Source organism: Eretmochelys imbricata, chromosome 28 (genome assembly GCF_965152235.1).
Source record: "Eretmochelys imbricata isolate rEreImb1 chromosome 28, rEreImb1.hap1, whole genome shotgun sequence".
Classification (NCBI taxonomy): domain Eukaryota; kingdom Metazoa; phylum Chordata; order Testudines; family Cheloniidae; genus Eretmochelys; species Eretmochelys imbricata.
Window position 1 is genome coordinate 6,245,202 of NC_135599.1, and position 22,281 is coordinate 6,267,482.

General features: G+C 50.2%; 2 non-coding genes across 2 annotated transcripts; both read left to right on the forward strand.

Moving 5' to 3' along the window:
- Window positions 1-6,625: 6,625 nt before the first annotated feature.
- On the forward strand, window positions 6,626-6,697 carry TRNAA-CGC (transfer RNA alanine (anticodon CGC)). The gene has a single exon. It is a non-coding gene; the product is annotated as a tRNA-Ala (tRNA).
- Window positions 6,698-9,005: 2,308 nt separating this feature from the next.
- Window positions 9,006-9,078, forward strand: TRNAM-CAU (transfer RNA methionine (anticodon CAU)). The gene has a single exon. It is a non-coding gene; the product is annotated as a tRNA-Met (tRNA).
- The last annotated feature ends 13,203 nt before the right edge of the window (window positions 9,079-22,281 follow it).

Below are 22,281 nucleotides of genomic sequence, written 5' to 3' on the forward strand. Positions count from 1 at the left end.
AGGGAACTGGGATTGTTTAGTCTGCGGAAGAGAAGAATGAGGGGGGATTTGATAGCTGCTTTCAACTACCTGAAAGGGGGTTCCAAAGAGGATGGCTCTAGACTGTTCTCAGCGGTGGCAGATGACAGAACGAGGAGTCATGGTCTCAAGTTTCCATGGGGGAGGTTTAGGTTGGATATTAGGAAAAGATTTTTCACAACGAGGGTGGTGAAACACTGGAATGGGTTACCTAGGGAGGTGGTGGAATCTCCTTCCCTAGAAGTTTTTAAGGTCAGGCTTGACGAAGCCCTGGCTGGGATGATTTAGTCAGGGATCGGTCCTGCTTTGAGCAGGGGGTTGGACTAGATACCTCCTGAGGTCCCTTCCAACCCTGATCTTCTATGATTCTATGACCCCCTCACAAGAGCCTACTCGAGCAGGAGGTGAGCCGGCTCCTTCGCCTGCGGAGTTCAGCTACAAAGGATACTATTCCCACTATTTCCTTATCCTGAAGGCCAAAGGAGGCTTCAGGCCCATCCTGGACTTGCGAGGCCTAAACCAGTATATGGTAAAACTCAAGTTCCACATGGTCTCCCTGGCCTCCATCATTCCCTCCCTGGATCCTGGAGACTAGTATGCCGCCCTCCATCTCCAAGATGCGTACTTCCACATTCATATATTCGAGGCCCACAGATGTTTCCTCCGTTTCACAGTAGGACAGGAACACTACCAGTTCACTGTCCTCCCATTTGGCCTCTCCACAGCACCCAGAGTCTTCACAAAGTGTATGTCTGTGGTGGCCGCCTACCTCAGGCATCGGGGGGTCAAGATCTTCCCCTACGTGAACGACTGGCTGGTCAAAGGCAGCTCCAGATCACAGGTACAGGCCCACATATCACTCTTCCTGTCCACATGCACCACACTGGGGCTGCTGGTAAACAACCCCAAATCCACACTGGTACCAGTAAACATATAGAGTTCATTGGCATGATTCTCAGTGCGACGGCGGCCAGAGCTTCCCTCCCGCTGGACAGGTTCGAAACCTTGAAGGAGCTCATCAGGGGGACCAGGAGGTTTCCCATGACAACTGCCAAGGCGTGTCTCCAACTCCTGGGTCCCATGTCAGCATGCATGTACGTGGTACTGTTCAGGGAGATTTTGGCAAACCAGTCAAGTATCCACACCACTATTGTGTGTTGCTGACAGCAGTCAAGTTATCAGGGCCACACTGAACCATTCTTGCTTATTGCTAACAGTAGCCAAGTCAGCAGGTTGTAAATTGGTCATGCAGAGGCCTCAGCGTAATCAAGACAGGAGGGGAGGGGGTTTGGGGTGCCCCAGGGCACAGGGCACCTGTTTGGGGTACCACAGGGCAACTTGACCCCGCGCCCTTCCTGCTAATTGCTGATGCATGTATTTTTGAAAAACAAGAAGTCTGTTTCTATGTGCCCCCGGAAATGTTTGTCAGGGCCCAAAGGCATGGACACTCTGAGAAACAAATATCTCTGGTTAATTCACGATCATAAGGTGCTTGACCTCTTAACCCTGCTTGCTTAGCAAGTTTTCTTTAAGGGATATGTCATTGTATTACTAATGTATAAATAAGGGGGGAAAATTTGAGGTAATTGGACTTCTCAGGAGGGGCTCTTCATGGACACTCCCTCTGGACACATCCTCGGGTCCCCACCGACAGACGGAAGCCTGGCCAGCAGAAGCCTCTCACGGTGCCGCTCGAAAGCCACGCTCAGCTCCAGTAATCATCGAGGGTTGGGGGTGTTTTACTAACCTGCTGCAGACGCGTTCGGGACCCCTGGTCTAAAGATTTGACACACTAAAATTGGAAGAAAATGAAAATCTGCCTCAGACTACGTTTCAGAGCACAAGGAAGTATTCAAAAGTTTTTTAAAAAAAAACAGGAGAAAAGGATGAAGCTGAGCGTATGTGCGGCCCGTGGTGCAGCCCAGTTATTAAATGCACGTATTGATAGCTCCTTCAAATGAAAAGTTTTATTTGGGGATTTGAGAGAGATGGTTTCCTTAAACGCATTTTGTTTTGAGTTCTGTTTTAGTTCTGCAGCAAACCACACTGATTAACAGAATTCAAAGCATTCATCGACTGACTATTTTCCCCCTGTCTTTCTGTCCATGAAAATAAACCCCAATATTTACCCAGAAACATTATGAATCATTTTTTGCTCTGATTTTCACCTGTTTTTTGTGGTGGTGGTAATAAACACTGATCAATTCCCGGGAAAAATTAAATAAAATAGAACCTGAAAACGAAGGACCCTAACAACATTATGTGTGGTGAAGGAGATACAGATGTGTTGGTTGACTGTTTTTCTCATTTAAAAATGTACTTGATGATTTCCATGGCAAAAATATTTGTACCCGACCATGAAAAAAGGAAGAAACCGTGAAAATACCCAAGGGAGAGAGGGGGTTTCTGAGAGCCGGGGTAGAGATGGGGATTTTCATGAAATGGGGAGAGGCCAAAGTAGGGCCTTTCGCTGAAGCAAAGCAGGAGGTTTTTTGTGCAGTTTCATTTTAACCAGAGCCCCCATCCTGTAGGCCCTACTGACACCTGCCCCCCAACATGTGACCTAGAGCCACTGGTGAGTCCTGAGACAGCCCCACTAATCTGGCCCTCCTCCCCAGTGTGAAAACTGCAGATCCCCCAGCGCTCCCTCTCCTAGGGGTCTGTTGAAAGGCAGCGACCTGCTTGGTAAGATAGCGGTGACCAGAGTTTGATTTCCCCGTCCCCCTGGAAGGCTGCCTGTCTGACACACTTGGAAGTTTCATGCTAATTCAGACTCACCTGCTGATCAGCCTGGAGCTTGCTTTCAATGCTGCAAGTGATTTGAATCTCTGGGAGCAGAACCCCATCGTCCTACAATCCCAGCTCCTTTGTCTCACAGTGACATGATACAATCAAGTCTGTTGCTGTCCAGTTTGTGGTGAATCTCTTTCTGTTTTCTTCCTTGTTCCTGGGGAGGGGAGTTTCCCCATTCGTCACATATCTTGATGGGAGGGGAAAGGGAGAGAGAAGAGGTATTTTTCTTGTTTCTTTCTCTCTCTCTCTCTCTCCACTTTCTGTTCTTTCCTTCCCATCCAGAAGCACCCCTTTCATTTCAGATGGTGGAGTGACCCCCCTTCCCCATTCTCAGCATTCAGGAGCCTTTGGAGCAGAAAAATTTGAGGGGCGGGGGGAGCAGGAGGTGCGAATTGTTGGCAGGAAGGAGTCCTAGCAGTTCTTCTGAGAAATGGCTCGCCCTTCTCTACATTCTCTCCTGTGGGCTCTGAGAAGCAGGATGGGGTGTGTATGATAAAGTCCATGCAACATTCCCCTTTCATCCCAGCCCTGGGATGTCACCAGTTGCCACCTATCCCCTGCCAGCAATGAAGGATGTTTCCCACTGTCCAGGAGACACCAGCCTTGGACCAAAGGCAACTTCAGGCTTCTTCTCCCCCACTTCTTGGAATCAAGTTCATGTTTTTTCCAAGAGTTAAAGCAGCCCAAACCCCCAGGGTCTGGATTAATGTCACAAGTTTGCTATCTCTCCCTGGAAGACAACTTCTTAATGAGTGGAGTTAAATGAGATGAGTGGAGTTAAATCAGTTCTCAGCCTGAGTCCTTTGCTCTTAATCCTGAGGATATTGTCCCACCGTGGGGCCATTTCCTGCCTCTCTTTCACACAGAAGGACAATTTTCTTTGCACAGACGCAGGAACATCAAGATCTTTCTCTGTCCCTTGTGGAAAGCAGAGTGTCAAATTCCAAGGAACCTTCCTCTTCTGCGATGGAAACAATGGAGAAGCAGGGGGCCCTGGGCACCTCTAGCCCTGGCCGGGAGATGTTCCCTCCCTGCTTTCTTTACGCTGCTTGTTGTTATTTCATGGAGTGTCTGGGATGGGGGAAAAGCTGAGTTCACTCCAGGTGGAGGGAAAAAAGGACCCTGAGAATCTCAGGGCCTCAGGGAAAACCCAACCCCTGCTACCGGGATCACGGAGGTGCTGGGGATTTGAGCAGGAAAGGGACTGTGTGAATTGTCCAGGTGGGGAATGAATAACAATTTACAACTAGGTTTCAGAGTAGCAGCCTTGTTAGCCTGTATCCGCAAAAAGAAAAGGAGGACTTGTGGCACCTTAGAGACTAACCAATTTATTTGAGCATAAGCTTTCGTGAGCTACAGCTCACTTCATCGGATGCATACTGTGGAAAATACAGTGGGGAGATTTATATACACAGGGAACATGAAACAATGGGTGTTACCCTACACACTGTAAGGAGAGCGATCACTTAAGGTGAGCTATTACCATCAGGAGAGCGGGGGGGGGGGGAGAAAACCCTTTGTAGTGATAATCAAGGTGGGCCATTTCCAGCAGTTGACAAGAACATCTGAGGAACAGTGGAGGTGGGGTGGGGGGAATGGAAATTGTTGAAATCATGGTGGAATTCCTCAAGGGCTTCTTTTCCATGGGTCCAGATGATGAAGATGTCATCAATATAGCGCAAGTAGAGTAGGGGCTTTAGGGGACGAGAGCTGAGGAAGCGTTGTTCTAAATCAGCCATAAAAACATTGGCATACTGTGGGGCCATGCGGGTACCCATAGCAGTGCCGCTGATTTGAAGGTATACATTGTCCCCAAATGTGAAATAGTTATGGGTGAGGACAAAGTCACAAAGTTCAGCCCCCAGGTTAGCCGTGACATTATTGGGGATAGTGTTCCTGACGGCTTGTAGTCCATCTTTGTGTGGAATGTTGGTGTAGAGGGCTTCTACATCCATAGTGGCCAGGATGGTGTTTTCAGGAAGATCACCGATGGATTGTAGTTTCCTCAGGAAGTCAGTGGTGTCTCGAAGGTAGCTGGGAGTGCTGGTAGCGTAGGGCCTGAGGAGGGAGTCTACATAGCCAGACCATCCTGCTGTCAGGGTGCCAATGCCTGAGATGATGGGGCGCCCAGGATTTCCAGGTTTATGGATCTTGGGTAGTAGATAGAATACCCCAGGTCGGGGTTCCAGGGGTGTGTCTGTGCGGATTTGTTCTTGTGCTTTTTCAGGGAGTTTCTTGAGCAAATGCTGTAGTTGCTTTTGGTAACTCTCCGTGGGATCAGAGGGTAATGGCTTGTAGAAAGTGGTGTTGGAGAGCTGCCGAGCAGCTTCTTGTTCATATTCCGACCTATTCATGATGACGACAGCACCTCCTTTGTCAGCCTTTTTGATTATGATGTCAGAGTTGTTTCTGAGGCTGTGGATGGCATTGTGTTCTGCCCGGCTGAGGTTATGGGGCAAGTGATGCAGCTTTTCCACAATTTCAGCCCGTGCACGTCGGCGGAAGCACTCTCTGTAGAAGTCCAGTCTGCTGTTTCGAGCTTCAGGAGGAGTCCACCTAGAATCCTTCTTTTTGTCGTCTTGGTAGGGAGGTCTCTGTGGGTTAGTATGTTGTTCAGAGGTGTGTTGGAAATATTCCTTGAGTCGGAGACGTCGAAAATAGGATTCTAGGTCACCACAGAACTGTATCATGTTCGTGGGGGTGGAGGGGCAGAAGGAGAGGCCCCGAGATAGAACAGCTGCTTCTGCTGGGCTGAGAGTATAGTTGGATAGGTTAACAATATTGCTGGGTGGGTTGAGGGAACCACTGTTGTGGCCCCTTGTAGCATGTAGTAGTTTAGAAAGTTTAGTGTCCTTTTTCTTTTGTAGAGAAGCAAAGTGTGTGTTGTAAATGGCTTGTCTAGTTTTAGTAAAGTCCAGCCACGAGGAAGTTTGTGTGGAAGGTTGGGTTTTTATGAGAGTATCCAGTTCTGAGAGCTCCTTCTTAATCTTTCCCTGTTTGCTGTAGAGGATGTTGATCAGGTGATTCCATTTCTTTGAGAGCGTGTGGCACAAGCTGTCAGCATAGTCTGTGTGGTGTGTCGATTGTAATGGATTTTTTACCCTCAGTCCTTTTGGTACAATGTCCATCTGTTTGCATTTGGAAAGGAAGATGATGTCTGTCTGTATCTGTGCAAGTTTTTTCATGCAGTTGATAGATTTCCACTCCATACGGCTAAATGCAGTGCCTTGCATAATGACGGGTTTCAGAGTAACAGCCGTGTTAGTCTGTATTCGCAAAAAGAAAAGGAGTACAACTAGATCCACCTCATTAACCACCGACACAGGCGAATCGTGCTGCAGATAGAAGGGAAACTGGGAGCGATTCTTTGCTGTCAGCCATGGAAACAGTGACCCGAGTGCACTGCAGTGAATGTGCTGGGGAAGGCTGGACTTTACAGGCAGGTGGAAATAGCAGATCCGAGAAAAGCCCCCGCCCCCCCCCCCACCAGTTCTTCCACCGGGGTGAGGTGTTGAGCGACTCACAGCGCCCCCCAGCGCCGTTACCTTTCAGCAGGGGCTGGCAGCTCCAGCCAGTCAATGCAGGGGAGAGGGCCGAGTGTATCTCTGCACCCTGAGTCCAGGGCAGGCCCTCTCTCTCCCCCACATAGAGAAACTGGCCCTGCTGCAAAGTGACCCCTGAGAACCAGCAACCTCCAGGACAGAGGGTTTGGCCCTCGGAGCAGGGACTGTGTCCCTCATGCTGCCGTTAGGCCCCTGGAGGCTCTGGAAACAGGAGGGCTGTGAGCGTAACCCATCCCAAACAGCCCCTGTCTGGGGATGTAGCTCAGTGGTAGAGCACATGCTTCGCGTGTATGAGGCCCTGGGTTCGATCCCCAGCATCTCCAAGTCTCTTTTCACCCTGCTGCTTTGCTCAGGCCCAGAGGGGATGTGGCCCTGCAGGAGTTTCAGTCCTGCTCAGTGCGGGGCAGGTGCCCATTGCACGGAAGGTCTGTGGGGGTTTCTGCTCCTAAGTCACTTTGGTACTTTTAAGATTCCCACCCAAGGGGCGGCTTGGGATGAGAAGGGGGAATCCTCCAGCCCTGGAGGGAAAGGTCCCGTCTGCCCAGACTGAGGGGCAAGGAGACGGAGGGGCAGTCAGTGCTCAGAGAGGAGAGAGCTCAGTGATTTACACCCACCAGGGGACACTGTCTTTCTGAGGCGGGTGCAGCTGGCTTGGGATGGTGCTGACGATGGATAGAAAACAGGCTGGAGTCAATGACAGATGGGACCACAGAAGGGGAAGGGGAAGGGCAGCTCCACCGAAGGTCCTGGGTGCTCAGATGCCCCAGGTCTAGGCACCCTGGCCTGTCCTAGAGAGAGAAAAGACAAAAAGGGGCCCAGCCCCCCGACAGTCGTCCCACGGACAAGAATCTGGTTGGGAGTGGGGTGAAGGTTCCCGCTGGACAAAGGGGAGCTGAAATCCCGCAGCGTCCTGGAATTTAAGCAATGCAAGCTTCAAACCCTGCAGGGGTGGGGGCTGAGGGGCACCCGCAGAAGGTTGGGCTGGACAGGGGAGGCAGGCTTGTATAATTTTTGGTGGTGCCAGAATGGGGCCAAGTCCTGCCCCGCCCGCCCCCACAGACACACCTGCCTAAGGCCCTGGGAGGGAGTTTGGGTGTGGGAGGGAGAGGGGTTGGGCGCTGGGAGGGAGTTTGGATGCAGGGTCTGGGCTCGGGCAGGGGGTTGGGGATGCAGGAGAGGGTGAGAGGTGGGCGCTTACCTCGGGCATCTCCCGAAAGTGATCCGCACCCCCCTCTGGCAGCAGCTCCTAGGTGGGGGGTCTCTGCCCACCGCTGCCCGCAGATACCACCCCAGCAGCTCCCATTCCCACAGTTGGCAGAGTCGGCCCTCGGGGCGGGGGCAGCGTGTGGAGATCCCCCCACCCCCGGGGCCGCAGGGACGCGCCAGCCGCTTCCGAGACCGGCACGCCACGCGGAGCGAGGGTGGGCAGGAAGCCGCCTTAGCCCCCTTGTGCTGCCGGTGGGGGTCCCCGGGCCCTTTTAAATTGCCCAGGGGCGGCAGGTGGGACCCGGGCGGGGCAGGACGCTCCCAAGGGCCTGACGCTGCTTTGCACAACGACGAATCTCGGAACAGGCCAGCAATGAAATGACGGCAGAACCTGAGGAAGGAAAAGCCTCCGGGTTCGTCTGTGGCCCTTGACGCCGAACGGGAGCCGTAATTTGACTCGCTTTGTGGCTGCGGCCGGTAAAATGTCAGGACAAAGTCATCCCCGTGATTGTGACACTGGGTTTGAGGCGGCTTTGGTCTTATAAAAATGTAACTAGCATGGAACACTTGTGTTTTTAAAGGTGGCTTCCCCAAGCAATCCCAAGTTGTTCTTCCCAGAGCTGGGTGATGGTGGGCAGCAGGGGATCTCCCCAGTCTGTGGGGAAATCTCTCTGGGCCCCACTGTTAGTTCTCCAGCCTTTCTCCCCCTAACCACGCACACCTCTCCCCACCCATTATCAATGCTTTACAGCGACCCCTCCCTCCCCTTATGGGATACAGACTCTCAGTGACCGAGACTGACTGGGGCTCCCCTCTGCATGGCTCCAATGGGGAAGGAAAGGGACTGATGGGGGAGGAAGAAGACGGGCAGAAGGAGTCAAATGGGGCTAAACCAGAATAGAGGAGATTTTCTTCCTGTTAAAATGGACTGGAGTCTCATTGCTGGAAAGCCACATCTTGAGTGAGGTTTGAACCGGCAGCCTTTCAATTGCCAGGCAAAGGTGCGAACCACAGAGACCGATCACGGCCGACTTCCCAACGCTGTCCAAGGAGCCCCTGCAGGGGTGCAAGTGGTTAGTGCAAAGGGCAGTATTGCTGGGGTTGTGAGTTCAAGCCTTCCCTGCAGCCCTGGTTTCTATTACCCCATGGAGCTTCCCCAGCTTGCTTGTCCTAATTCACATGGAAAGTGCCATGAGAGGAAGGTCTGAAATGTGGACGTTGGTGCAAAGCTTGGGACCCCCCACCAATGCTGGCCCTAGCTCCGGGTGGGTTGCTCAGGGGCAGGGAGAATTGATTTCTTTGCTGCTGAGAAAGCTGCCAGGACAGGTCTGTGGGCACCAGAGCTCCCCGCTTCTTCCAGCACACGCCAGGCTCTGTCTCTCCTGGAGGAGGGTCCTATAAGCATTGAGCCTAAAGCTCTTCCAAGCCTTCTTAGCGCAGCGGGCAGCGCGTCCGTCTCATAATCTGAAGGTCCTGAGTTCAAGCCTCAGAGAGGGCAACTCTTCTTGCTCCCTGCTTCAGATTTTCTAACGGAAATCGTGGAAAAGGGACTAGAGCTGAGTGGTTTCTAGACACCTCCCCATCCATCTAACACACGCCCAGAGACTTTTCTAAGGCATTCACTTTTCCTTCTCCTTTATGACTCCGGAAATGCCGATTCCTAGAAGCCCCTTTCCACAGAGCACACAGAGCGAGCTGCGGGCTGCCAGGCTGTTGTGGGCAAGTAGCGAAAGGGATGCACAAAAAATCCAGGAGGGCCATTGCCCCCCATGCTCACCCCCCAAGCAGCTTGGACTCTTGATGACTGTGATGCTCCGATTCCAGCTCCTCCGCATCCTCGACCCCCATTGGAGGCAAGTTCCTTCGACCCCTGTTCATATTCCAGACCCCAGCCGGTGCGGCATCCCTGCCCAGCAAGTCACCATCTGCCCCCGCTGAACCAGCCGGGGGGCTGCCCCCAGGGGCAGACAGCTTATACCGCTCCCCTCAGAGCAGCAGCCGCAGCTGTTGGCGGCTAATCCCCACCTAAGGCTCGGGGGAAGGAGCTGGGGATCACTTGTTATTTCTTCCATACGTCCAGTCTCACTGTGTTTGAACACATTTCTCCCAAAAACTGATTTACATTTAGAACCCCTCCCCCCATTTCTGCTTTATGCCTCATTCCTGTGCAGATGTGAACACAAAGAAACTTTTGGGGACCACTTGCAGCTACTCCCCTGAAGATCTTTTAATTCAATCATTGCTGACTCCTACCCCCATTCAGAACAGTGGATTTTTTTGCCCAGGAGCTGGGCTAAAGGCAAAATAACGGGCGAAGGTTTGTTACCCCCATGCCCGGTGCTGGAATTCGCTCTATTATCCCAGCACAAAGGCTGAACTATGGCACAGAGGCTCCTTTCCCTGCAGAGAAAACGCGTTTCCCTGTAAAAGCACCTCAGCGGGGAATGGATAGACCAGCCACGTGGTGGCACCATCCCTTCGGGGCTGGTTCAGCCCTGCAGAGGGGCTCAGTCTACACTGCAATTAAAAACCCCAGGGCTGGCCTGTGCCAGCTGACTCGGGCTCCCAGGGCTCCGACTATTTAATTGCAGCGTAGATGCTCAAGCTCCGGCTGCAAGCAGAGCTCTGGGTCCCTCCCATCTAGCAGACCCCAGCTGGGATGGAATTGGGGATGGGAGCAGGTTCCCCTGAGCTCACGGGGTCTTTCTGCTCTGAAATCTCCTGCGTTCTCAGTAACCGTCTCATCTGAAATAGAAGCCGCCATCCTGGCAGGGAAAGGAAAGAACAGAAAGCGGAGGAGAGAAAGAGGGAATTCCTCCCCCGCAAGCTGTCTCCCTTGCACCACCCTCCTTAACTCTCATCCCATGTCACTGGGCTCCCTCTACACTGCAGCCATGGAGAGGACACCAGGGTTTGGTGTGGTAGAGAGCATCAGCAAGGAGATCAGGGAGCGTGTCTCTCCAGTGCTCTCCGTGATCCCCATGCTGGCACCAAGCAGGGTGGAATAGGTGGAGTAACCAGTCTGATCCCAATGCAAAGAGGTGAGGAGCAAGGAGGAGACAGAGCCAAGAGCCACTGAGGGTGGAAGGGAGTTAGGAGCATGTGTGTGGCTGACGATCAGGGGGAGGGATAGCTCAGTGGTTTGCGCATTGGCCTGCTAAATCCAGGGTTGTAAGTTCAATCCTTGAGGGGGCCATTTAGGGATCTGGAGCAAAAATTGGGGATTGGCCCTGCTTTGAGCAGGGGGTTGGATAAGATGATCTCCTGAGGTCCCTTCCAACCCTGATATTCTATGATTGGAGATGCATAGAGATACTGCAGGGGTTGGATAGTGCATTTTCTACCTTCCCCAGCTGATAGCAAATAGCTGTGAAATTCCCTGGAAGTTTGTGTGTGTGTGTGTGTGTGTGTGTGTCTCATTCCCCTGTCTCCAAACCAATGGCCAGTCTACATACAGGATAACAACCTACTAGGGCTGCTACGCTATTAGTTAACATGGCAGACGTCTGTGCAGTGGACCTAAAGGCCCTGCTTTGCTGATCACACACTGGCTGGTCAATACGGCTGATCAGAATGGAATTTCTATTGCTCAATTTTCCTTTCTAAAAAACTAGAGGAAATGCCGTATAAAAATGTCCATCCCCTTTTCTAGATGTAATTTGCTGGGTCTGAGAAGGCAGCCTTTGTCTCATGAGAAGAATCGGCAGTGCTATCGGTCAGTGCTGGATGGGCAATGAGCCCAAATGCTTCTCACTCGGCTTCTCTTTCCTCATCCAGCCAGCCCCAGACTAGATTGCCTCAGAGACAAACAAGGGCTCTTTGTCCCGTGACAAACCTACAGCTCTTAGTGGTCCCAAGAAACCCAACAAGAGGAGGAAAACCAGCAGGGTTCTGTGCTTGGTTTTTTCCAAGCCCATGTTTAACCATCCCTGCTGCACTGTGAGCCTGGGTTTACATGTGTTTGACCAGGTCTCACAGTCGTGTTACAAGTCTGCCACCGGCGGCGATCCCTCCATTCGAGGATCATCTCTAGCATGGATTTACATGTGGGCCCTGAGAGGACACAGGAGTCCGAGCCTGGAACCACAGAGCCGCCCACAGTAGGTACAGACCTTTCCTGGCAGGTCAGCTGCCCGTTGGGAGAAAGATTTCTTTTTCCTTCCTTTTCTCTCTTTTCGGCTTCCAGGGCAAGGCGCTTCTCCTGGAAGCGGGCCGCTTGCCTGCGGGAGGATGTGGGGCCGTTGAGGTCGGTTGGTGGCTTGCTCCTCCCAACTTGTGAATAGGTGACCCGTTAGCAAGTGTGAAAAACTGGCACAGGGGGTGGGTGGTAATAGGCACCTATAAAAGACAAAGCCCCAAATATCGGGACTGTCCTTGTACTGTCAGGACATCTGGTCACCCTACTTGGGATGGCCACGGCAGTTTTCTTGAGAGACGCCTTCAGGGCGTGCTAGACGCCTGCGGGTGTTTTCTTCGACCGGGGGCCAGCTGGTGCCCCGGCAGTGACCGCACGGTCCTGACAAGCAGGCGGTCTGGGGCCCAGCGGCAGGGAAAGTCCGAGACGACTGGAGAGCCCAACTCGCTGCAGCCGGCACCCGCTTTCACAGCCGTTGGGATCCAACGATCCTCTGCTGCCTGATCCACCACTGAGGACTCGCGGGGGTCGTGTTACATGCCCACACTGCACTACGCAGCCGTTCTGACTTGGATCTGCCGCTTGACCTGCCTCCCCGCTGTGCAAGGACAGGGACTGGGCTCGGGATCTGACCGTCCTCCCTAGCTGTGTCCTAGGACCTGAGTGCCTGCTGACCCAAGTCGGGCTGACCTGTGTCTGTGCAGACTGGGGGCCTGGGCTCAAACCTGAGTTGGATCCCACGCTTAGGGCGCAGAGCAGACCCACTCATGCCAGGCTCAGGCCAGGCCCCTGCAGAGAGGGTTTTATTGCCTAGTTACCTGGTGACCTGGGAAACCCACAGTCCCTTTGTGATGTCAAACAAGGTTTTGCAGGCCACCTGAACCGCCCAGGGAGAGAGGGAGCCGGAAGAGCTGGGGGCTGCCGGGATCTTCTTGGGTTTTTGAAATTTAAGTGACACCTAGATCTGGGCACTAAGCCTGTCATAAATATAAGGGGAAGGGTAAACCCCTTTGAAATTCCTCCTGGCCAGGGGAAAGCTCCTCTCACCTGTAAAGGGTTAAGAAGCTAAAGGTAACCTCGCTGGCACCTGACCAAAATGACCAATGAGGAGACAAGATACTTTCAAAAGCTGGGAGGAGGGAGAGAAACAAAGGGTCTGTGTCTGTCTGTATGCTGCTTTTGCCAGGGACAGAACAGGAATGGAGTCTTAGAACTTTTAGTAAGTAATCTAGCTAGGTATGCGTTAGATTATGATTTCTTTAAATGGCTGAGAAAAGAATTGTGCTGAATAGAATAACTATTTCTGTCTGTGTATCTTTTTTGTAACTTAAGGTTTTGCCTAGAGGGGTTCTCTATGTTTTTTAATCTAATTACCCTGTAAGATATCTACCATCCTGATTTTACAGGGGGGATTTCTTTATTTCTATTTACTTCTATTTTCTATTAAAAGTTTTCTTGTAAAAAACTGAATGCTTTTTCATTGTTCTCAGATCCAAGGGTTTGGGTCTGTGGTCACCTATGCAAATTGGTGAGGCTTTTTATCCAACATTTCCCAGGAAAGGGGGGGTGCAAGTGTTGGGAGGATTGTTCATTGTTCTTAAGATCCAAGGGTCTGGGTCTGTAGTCACCTAGGTAAATTGGTGAGGCTTTTTACCAAACCTTGTCCAGGAAGTGGGGTGCAGGGTTTTGGGAAGTATTTTGGGGGGAAAGACGCGTCCAAACAGCTCTTCCCCAGTAACCAGTATTAGTTTGGTGGTGGTAGCGGCCATTCCAAGGACCACGGGTGGAATACTTTGTACCTTGGGGAAGTTTTGACCTAAGCTGGTAAAGATAAGCTTAGGAGGTTTTTCATGCAGGTCCCCACATCTGTACCCTAGAGTTCAGAGTGGGGGAGGAACCTTGACATGGTGGCATAGTGGTGGGATTAACCTGAAATCATTTTGAGATCCAGTTGAGATTTTTTGAACTAGAAATACAGATTTTAAAAAGGAATTTTTTTTTCCTGTGGCTTTGAAGCAGCTTTGAAACTGAAAGCATCTTGGGTTTTCCCTGCTTTGTGGCCAAGCAGAGACAAAAGGGGATTATCTTGTGAATTGCAGGTTTTCTTTGCCTGGAGGCAGGGTACTTAACTCCTGCAGGGAAATTCACAGTCTTCCAACCCAGAGGTTTTTTTTTTTTCTTTTCTTCCTAAAAGTAAATAGGGGGTGTGTGTTCTACCCATTTGCTTTTTCTTTGGGCTGGGTAAGCAGGTTTCCAAGTAGTTTGGAGGTTTTTTGCTTTAAGTTGGGCCCAGAACAGAGACAAGGGAATTGTCTTTTTCTGTAGGCTGACAATCACTATCAGAGAATAGGTATTCTATTCCAGCACAGCAAAATTTTACAGCCAAGTTTTGTTTGTTTATTTCTAAACCTCGGGTGTAAAGTTAGTTAAAAACAGAGAGGTTAGAATGACCAAATCCTCAGCTCGACTACAGCTGGAATTAGCCAAATTTCAGGCTGAGGAAAGACAAAGGGAACATGAAAGACAGATAGAACTCATGCGGCTGAAGAAGGAACAAGAAAGGGAGGCAGAACAACACCAAGCGGCTGCTCACAGGAGAGCTATGGAAGCGAGGGACAAAGAACTGGAGGAGAAGGAAAAAGAGAGGAAGTATGTGGAGGAGATGGAGAAGATAAAGGCTCAGCAGAATATCCCAACAAACCCTAGTAATCCTTCTCCAAGTACCACTTCCCATCCCAGAAAGTTCCCCACCTACAAGGCAGGCGATGATACTGAGGCCTTCCTAGAAAACTTCGAAAGGGCCTGCCTTGGATACAACCTCTCTACTGACCAGTACATGGTAGAGCTGAGGCCGCAGCTCAGTGGACCCTTAGCTGAGGTGGCAGCTGAAATGCCTAAAGAACACATGAACAAGTATGAACTGTTTAAATCCAAGGCGAGAGTCAGAATGGGGATAACACCCGAGCAGTCTCGTCGGAGGTTCAGAGCCCTAAGGTGGAAACCAGACATGTCATTTACCCGACATGCCTACCACATTGTGAAACATTGGGATGCCTGGATATCAGGAGCAAGTGTTGAATCTCCAGTAAATTTGCCCTTCCTAATGCAAATGGAACAGTTCTTAGAGGGTGTTCCTGAGGAAATAGAAAGATACATCCTAGATGGGAAACCCAAAACTGTAATCGAGGCAGGAGAGATTGGAGCCAGATGGGTGGAGGTGGCAGAGAAGAAGAAAACTGGTCGCAGTTGGAGCGGAGACCAGAAGGGACCACCCCAGACCACACCCTATTACCGGGGGCCGCCCAAGGCCCCACCTACCTCCCAAAGAACCCTCCAGACCCCTTATCGTCCTGCCACCCCGTTCTCCAGCAACCCTCCTCGCCCCAGTGACCCGTCAGCTGGACGATGTTTTAAATGTAACGAGCTGGGGCATGTAAAGGCCAACTGCCCCAAGAACCCCAACAGATTACAGTTCATTGCACCGGAATCACACCAGAGGTCCACAGGCCCAGATACTTCCCAGATACCCTTAGAGCGGAGGGAAACTGTGAGTGTGGGCGGGAAGAAGGTCACCGCGTGGAGGGACACCGGAGCACAAGTGTCAGCTATCCATGCTTCCTTAGTGGACCCCAATTTAATCAACCCAGAGATCCAAGTAACGATTCAACCCTTCAAGTCCAACTCTTTCAATTTGCCTACAGCCAAGTTGCCTGTCCAGTACAAGGGCTGGTCAGGAATGTGGACTTTTGCAGTCTATGATGATTATCCCATCCCCATGCTGTTGGGGGAAGACTTGGCCAATCATGTGAAGCAGGCCAAGAGGGTGGGAATGGTCACCCGCAGCCAGGCTAAACAAGCCGTGAGGCCTAGCTCTGTTCCGGAAACTTCTATCAGGACCCAGTCAGAGGTGATGGACCCGGACCCCAGGCCAATGTCTGCAACAGCAGTAGTGGATCCAGTCCCAGAGACCCAGACGGAACCAGTCCCAGAACCGGAACCAGCCGAACAACCAACACCAGACCCCGTGCCAGCACTGAATCCAGTACTTGCAACCTCAACACCAGAGGGCCCCACCGAACCTGAACTGGCAGCAGCCGATAACCCTACACAAGAGGCTCAGCCGGAGCCTGAATCCCAACCTAGTGCACCAGCGGAGAGCGGTTCACAGTCAACAGAAACAGCTCCATCCCCTATATCGCTTCCAGAGGGACCAAGCCTAGGTCCACAATCCAATGAGGAACTGATGTCCCCAGCATCAAGGGAACAGTTCCAGACCGAACAGGAAGCAGATGAAAGCCTCCAGAGAGCTTGGACAGCGGCACGGAGCAACCCACCGCCTCTCAGCTCTTCTAATCGATCCAGGTTTGTTGTAGAAAGAGGACTTTTATACAAGGAAACTCTTTCTGGTGGACACCAGGAAGACTGGCATCCTCAGAGACAGTTGGTAGTTCCAACTAAATACCGGGCCAAGCTCTTGAGCTTAGCCCACGATCACCCTAGTGGCCATGCTGGGGTGAACAGGACCAAAGACCGTTTGGGGGGGTCATTCCACTGGGAGGGAATGGGCAAGGATGTTTCTACCTATGTCCAGTCTTGTGAGGTGTGCCAAAGAGTGGGAAAACCCCAAGACCAGGTCAAAGCCCCTCTACAACCACTCCCCATCATTGAAGTTCCATTTCAGCGAGTAGCTGTGGATATTCTGGGTCCTTTTCCGAAAAAGACAGCCAGAGGAAAGCAGTACATACTGACTTTCATGGATTTTGCCACCCGATGGCCGGAAGCAGTAGCTCTAAGCAACACCAGGGCTAAAAGTGTATGCCAGGCACTAGCAGACATTTTTGCCAGGGTAGGTTGGCCCTCCGACATCCTCACAGATGCAGGGACTAATTTCCTGGCAGGAACTATGAAAAACCTTTGGGAAGCTCATGGGGTAAATCACTTGGTTGCCACTCCTTACCACCATCAAACAAATGGCATGGTGGAGAAGTTTAATGGAACTTTGGGGGCCATGATACGTAAATTCGTAAATGAGCACTCCAATGATTGGGACCTAGTGTTGCAGCAGTTGCTCTTTGCCTACAGAGCTGTACCACATCCCAGTTTAGGGTTTTCCCCATTTGAACTTGTATATGGCCGTGAGGTTAAGGGGCCATTGCAGTTGGTGAAGCAGCAATGGGAGGGATTTACACCTTCTCCAGGAACTAACATTCTGGACTTTGTAACCAACCTACAAAACACCCTCCGAACCTCTTTAGCCCTTGCTAAAGAAAACTTACAGGATGCTCAAAAAGAGCAAAAAGCCTGGTATGATAAACATGCCAGAGAGCGTTCCTTCAAAGTAGGAGACCAGGTCATGGTCTTAAGGGCGCTCCAGGCCCATAAAATGGAAGCATCGTGGGAAGGGCCATTCACGGTCCAGGAGCGCCTGGGAGCTGTTAATTATCTCATAGCATTCCCCACCTCCAACCGAAAGCCTAAGGTGTACCATATTAATTCTCTAAAGCCCTTTTATTCCAGAGAATTAAAGGTTTGTCAGTTTACAGCCCAGGGAGAAGATGATGCTGAGTGGCCTGAAGGTGTCTACTACGAAGGGAAATGTGCTGGTGGTGTGGAAGAGGTAAACCTCTCCATGACCCTTGGGCGTATGCAGCGACAGCAGATCCAGGAGCTGTGCACTAGCTACGCGCCAACGTTCTCAGCCACCCCAGGACTGACTGAACGGGCATACCACTCCATTGACACAGGTAATGCTCACCCAATTAGGGTCCAACCTTACCGGGTGTCTCCTCAAGCTAAAACTGCTATAGAACGGGAGATCCAGGATATGTTACAGATGGGTGTAATCCGCCCCTCTGAAAGTGCATGGGCATCTCCAGTGGTTCTAGTTCCCAAACCAGATGGGGAAATACGTTTTTGCGTGGACTACCGTAAGCTAAATGCTGTAACTCGCCCAGACAACTATCCAATGCCACGCACAGATGAACTGTTAGAGAAACTGGGACGGGCCCAGTTCATCTCTACCTTGGACTTAACAAAGGGGTACTGGCAGGTACCGCTAGATGAATCTGCCAAGGAAAGGTCAGCCTTCATCACACATCTCGGGCTGTATGAATTTAATGTACTCCCTTTCGGGCTGCGAAATGCACCCGCCACTTTCCAAAGACTTGTAGATGGTCTCCTAGCGGGATTAGGAGAATATGCAGTCGCCTACCTTGACGATGTGGCCATATTTTCGGATTCCTGGGCAGACCACCTGGAACATCTACAAAAAGTCCTTGAGCGCATAAGGGAGGCAGGACTAACTGTTAAGGCTAAGAAGTGTCAAATAGGCCTAAACAGAGTGACTTACCTTGGACACCAGGTGGGTCAAGGAACTATCAGCCCCCTACAGGCCAAAGTGGATGCTATCCAAAAGTGGCCTGTCCCAAAGTCAAAGAAACAGGTTCAATCCTTCTTAGGCTTGGCCGGTTATTACAGGCGATTTGTACCGCACTACAGCCAAATCGCTGCCCCACTGACAGACCTAACCAAAAAGAAACAGCCAAATGCTGTTCAGTGGACCGGAAAGTGTCAGAAGGCCTTTAACAAGCTTAAAGCGACACTCATGTCTGACCCTGTACTAAGGGCCCCAGACTTTGACAAACCGTTCCTAGTAACCACAGATGCATCTGAGCGTGGTGTGGGAGCAGTTTTAATGCAGAAAGGACCTGATCAAGAATTCCACCCTGTAGTGTTTCTCAGCAAAAAACTGTCTGAGAGGGAAAGCAACTGGTCAGTCACTGAAAAAGAATGTTATGCCATTGTCTACGCTCTGGAAAAGCTACGCCCATATGTTTGGGGACGGCGTTTCCACCTGCAAACCGACCATGCTGCACTAAAATGGCTTCACACCGTCAAAGAAACTAACAAAAAACTTCTTCGGTGGAGTTTAGCTCTCCAAGATTTTGATTTTGACATCCAACACATCTCAGGAGCTTCTAACAAAGTGGCTGATGCACTCTCCCGTGAAAGTTTCCCAGAATCAACTGGTTAAAATCATCCTTAAGATGTGGAAAATATTGTTAGTCTTTATGTACTTGGTAGTATATTTAGAGATGCATGTGTCTTATTAACTCTGTTTTTCCTAGAGCTCCAGGAAGAAATCCCAGCCAGTGTTTCACCCTAGCTGAGATTTGGGGGGCGTGTCATAAATATAAGGGGAAGGGTAAACCCCTTTGAAATTCCTCCTGGCCAGGGGAAAGCTCCTCTCACCTGTAAAGGGTTAAGAAGCTAAAGGTAACCTCGCTGGCACCTGACCAAAATGACCAATGAGGAGACAAGATACTTTCAAAAGCTGGGAGGAGGGAGAGAAACAAAGGGTCTGTGTCTGTCTGTATGCTGCTTTTGCCAGGGACAGAACAGGAATGGAGTCTTAGAACTTTTAGTAAGTAATCTAGCTAGGTATGCGTTAGATTATGATTTCTTTAAATGGCTGAGAAAAGAATTGTGCTGAATAGAATAACTATTTCTGTCTGTGTATCTTTTTTGTAACTTAAGGTTTTGCCTAGAGGGGTTCTCTATGTTTTTTAATCTAATTACCCTGTAAGATATCTACCATCCTGATTTTACAGGGGGGATTTCTTTATTTCTATTTACTTCTATTTTCTATTAAAAGTTTTCTTGTAAAAAACTGAATGCTTTTTCATTGTTCTCAGATCCAAGGGTTTGGGTCTGTGGTCACCTATGCAAATTGGTGAGGCTTTTTATCCAACATTTCCCAGGAAAGGGGGGGTGCAAGTGTTGGGAGGATTGTTCATTGTTCTTAAGATCCAAGGGTCTGGGTCTGTAGTCACCTAGGTAAATTGGTGAGGCTTTTTACCAAACCTTGTCCAGGAAGTGGGGTGCAGGGTTTTGGGAAGTATTTTGGGGGGAAAGACGCGTCCAAACAGCTCTTCCCCAGTAACCAGTATTAGTTTGGTGGTGGTAGCGGCCATTCCAAGGACCACGGGTGGAATACTTTGTACCTTGGGGAAGTTTTGACCTAAGCTGGTAAAGATAAGCTTAGGAGGTTTTTCATGCAGGTCCCCACATCTGTACCCTAGAGTTCAGAGTGGGGGAGGAACCTTGACAAAGCCCTCCTCCTTGGGAAGGGAATCTGTGCAGATGGAGAGTGGAAGAATGCATGGGGTGTGAATGGACACACACATGGGCAGGACCCATGGAGAGGGAAAGAGGTCTCATCTGTACGTGAGGCAGGTTGAATGGGAAATGAAATGGCCGTTTACTCATCGAAGCCTACAGAAAACTAGAGTTTGTTACTAGAGGAAATTCAGAGCAAGGGGGAGGAGTTAACTGTAAAGCATAGGGTCACGTGGAAAACAGCGTTCGCTCTCTGGGGCCTGGAAAGGGGAAGAAATCTGCTAATGTCTTCCTGTGAATTCAATTGACCTTTCTTCCTCTTCACCTTTACAACAAAGACACCCAGGATGGAGGTGTGAAACCTTTCCCTTAGAGAATGGCATTCAGTCACTTTCTTTTGCTTCTTTCCACCATTAGCCGCGCAGGTAGGAGACATGTATTTGTTTTAGAGGAGTCTTTGCTGATGGGCATTTTCATTGTTTTCTTTCCATCTATCTAGCCCTGCAGTTGGCCTTGCTAGCTGGTTAATAGCTAGCTGGCAGCCCGGACCTCCCTTGCTTCTATTAATTAAAGGGCAAAAAACTTGGTTAATGCCCACTGAAGTTTGCTGGTGAGATGTTATTCCTTTCAGAACTGCAATGTCAGCAAAATTCAAACTTTTGAAAACCAGGAAATGCACAGTTAAGGTTGCCCACATAACCTTAACTCTGCCTTTTTTCAGCAATGCCCTGATATGCCCTGTTAACATACATTCATTTACTTTACCAGCACCACATTCGCTGAATCATACAGACTCTCCGCCTCCATTAACAACCCTTCAAATCAGACCCCCAGCATCAGCTGGGCCTGATGAAGCATAGTCAACCAGGCGGGGCCAACATGGAAAAGTGCAGAGTCCTGCACTTAGGATGGAAGAATCCCATGCACTGCTACAGGCTGGGGACTGACTGGTGAAGTGGTAGTTCTCCTAGGAGGGCAGGTTTCCATCATGATAAAAATACACCTGTACTTTTTTTCACACTTTGCAATCTTCCGAAGTAGCAGGAGGTGGAGGAGAAGGGGTCCAAATGCATAAGACACAAGAACAAAACTAAGAGACAAAAGCATAGAATCAGGACGCAAGATTTGTGAATGCTGCAGTCTGAACTCTGGGCCAGACCCATTCATTCCTTCATTGGTTACCATCCCTTCCACAGCACGAACGTCCTTGTTGCCCGACCAGGCAGCCCGACTGGGATCCATGGGCCAGGAATCTCCTCTGAAAGCATCAACCGTTTCTCACTTTGCCTCATGGAACTTTGGATCTCAATGGCAGAGGACAATTGTTCCCAATCTAACCCTGGCGTCCTCTGGGGCTGTAATCGGTGCTGCTGTGGTACACTAGGACCCAGGTCAAATTCTTCCCCGGGGTGAAAATGAACAAGTGCGTGCCTGTTATTTCTACCTGAGTTCTTGCAAATCCTTTGCCTTGCTCGGGGTAAATTTACACTTCTCCGTGGTGGAATCCTTCACCAGACCACCCAAAATCTGAGTAATTTTAGTGAAGAATGGCCTCTCAAACAGGTCCAGTTTATTTCTACCCAAGTTCTTGCAAATCCTTCGCCTTGCTCAGGGTAAATTTACACTTCTCCGTGGTGGAATCCTTCACCAGACCACCCAAAATCTGAGTAATTTTAGTGACGAACGGCCTCTCAAACAGGTCCAGTTTATTTCTTTAAAATGGTGTCATGGATCTAAATTAGGAACCAGATTACAGGCCTGGATCTGAGTCTCACTGAGTTCCCAGAGGTGAGGTTTCTATGAGAAAATAGTTATTTTTTTGCAGCAGTCTCACATTCAACACTTCATTGTATACACAAATTGCCGCAACTGGAAAGGGCGAGTTCAGCAAAGCACCACTTCTCTTTCCGCCACATCTGCGTAGTTCGGGACAACATTTCCTAATTCCCAAGATTAGCCAGGCGAGATCTTCAGGAGTAACCTCCTGTAGGGCCTGGGACACAACCAGTTTGAGAACCAAATACAAGGGGATTTTGCACCGTTCCATGCCTCTTACTTTGGAATTCTCCCCATGGATCATCTGACAATATTGACCTACACAATCGAACACCCCTCTGATCATCTGCACTTACTCCAGTTAGTTGCACAGTTTGGGGTCTACCATAGACCACGATTTCAGAGCAGAGATCGAAACACACTACTATGGCTTTGTTAGCATGTCCAATAACTTGGCATATTCTCCCGTTGATTGAACTGCACTGGGACTTTCTCCGGGTCATCATGGCACGGTGGGAAAACAGCAAAAGAAAAAGGATAGAGTCTATTTTACCATTTGGCTCAAAGTCCCCAGGAAATCTGTTACATTCAGTCAAACAAAACTCATATCCAGTTATGTAACCAACGGCCTTCAGGAGAGAGAGACAAACCCAGCTGTCACCGAGGGGTAAG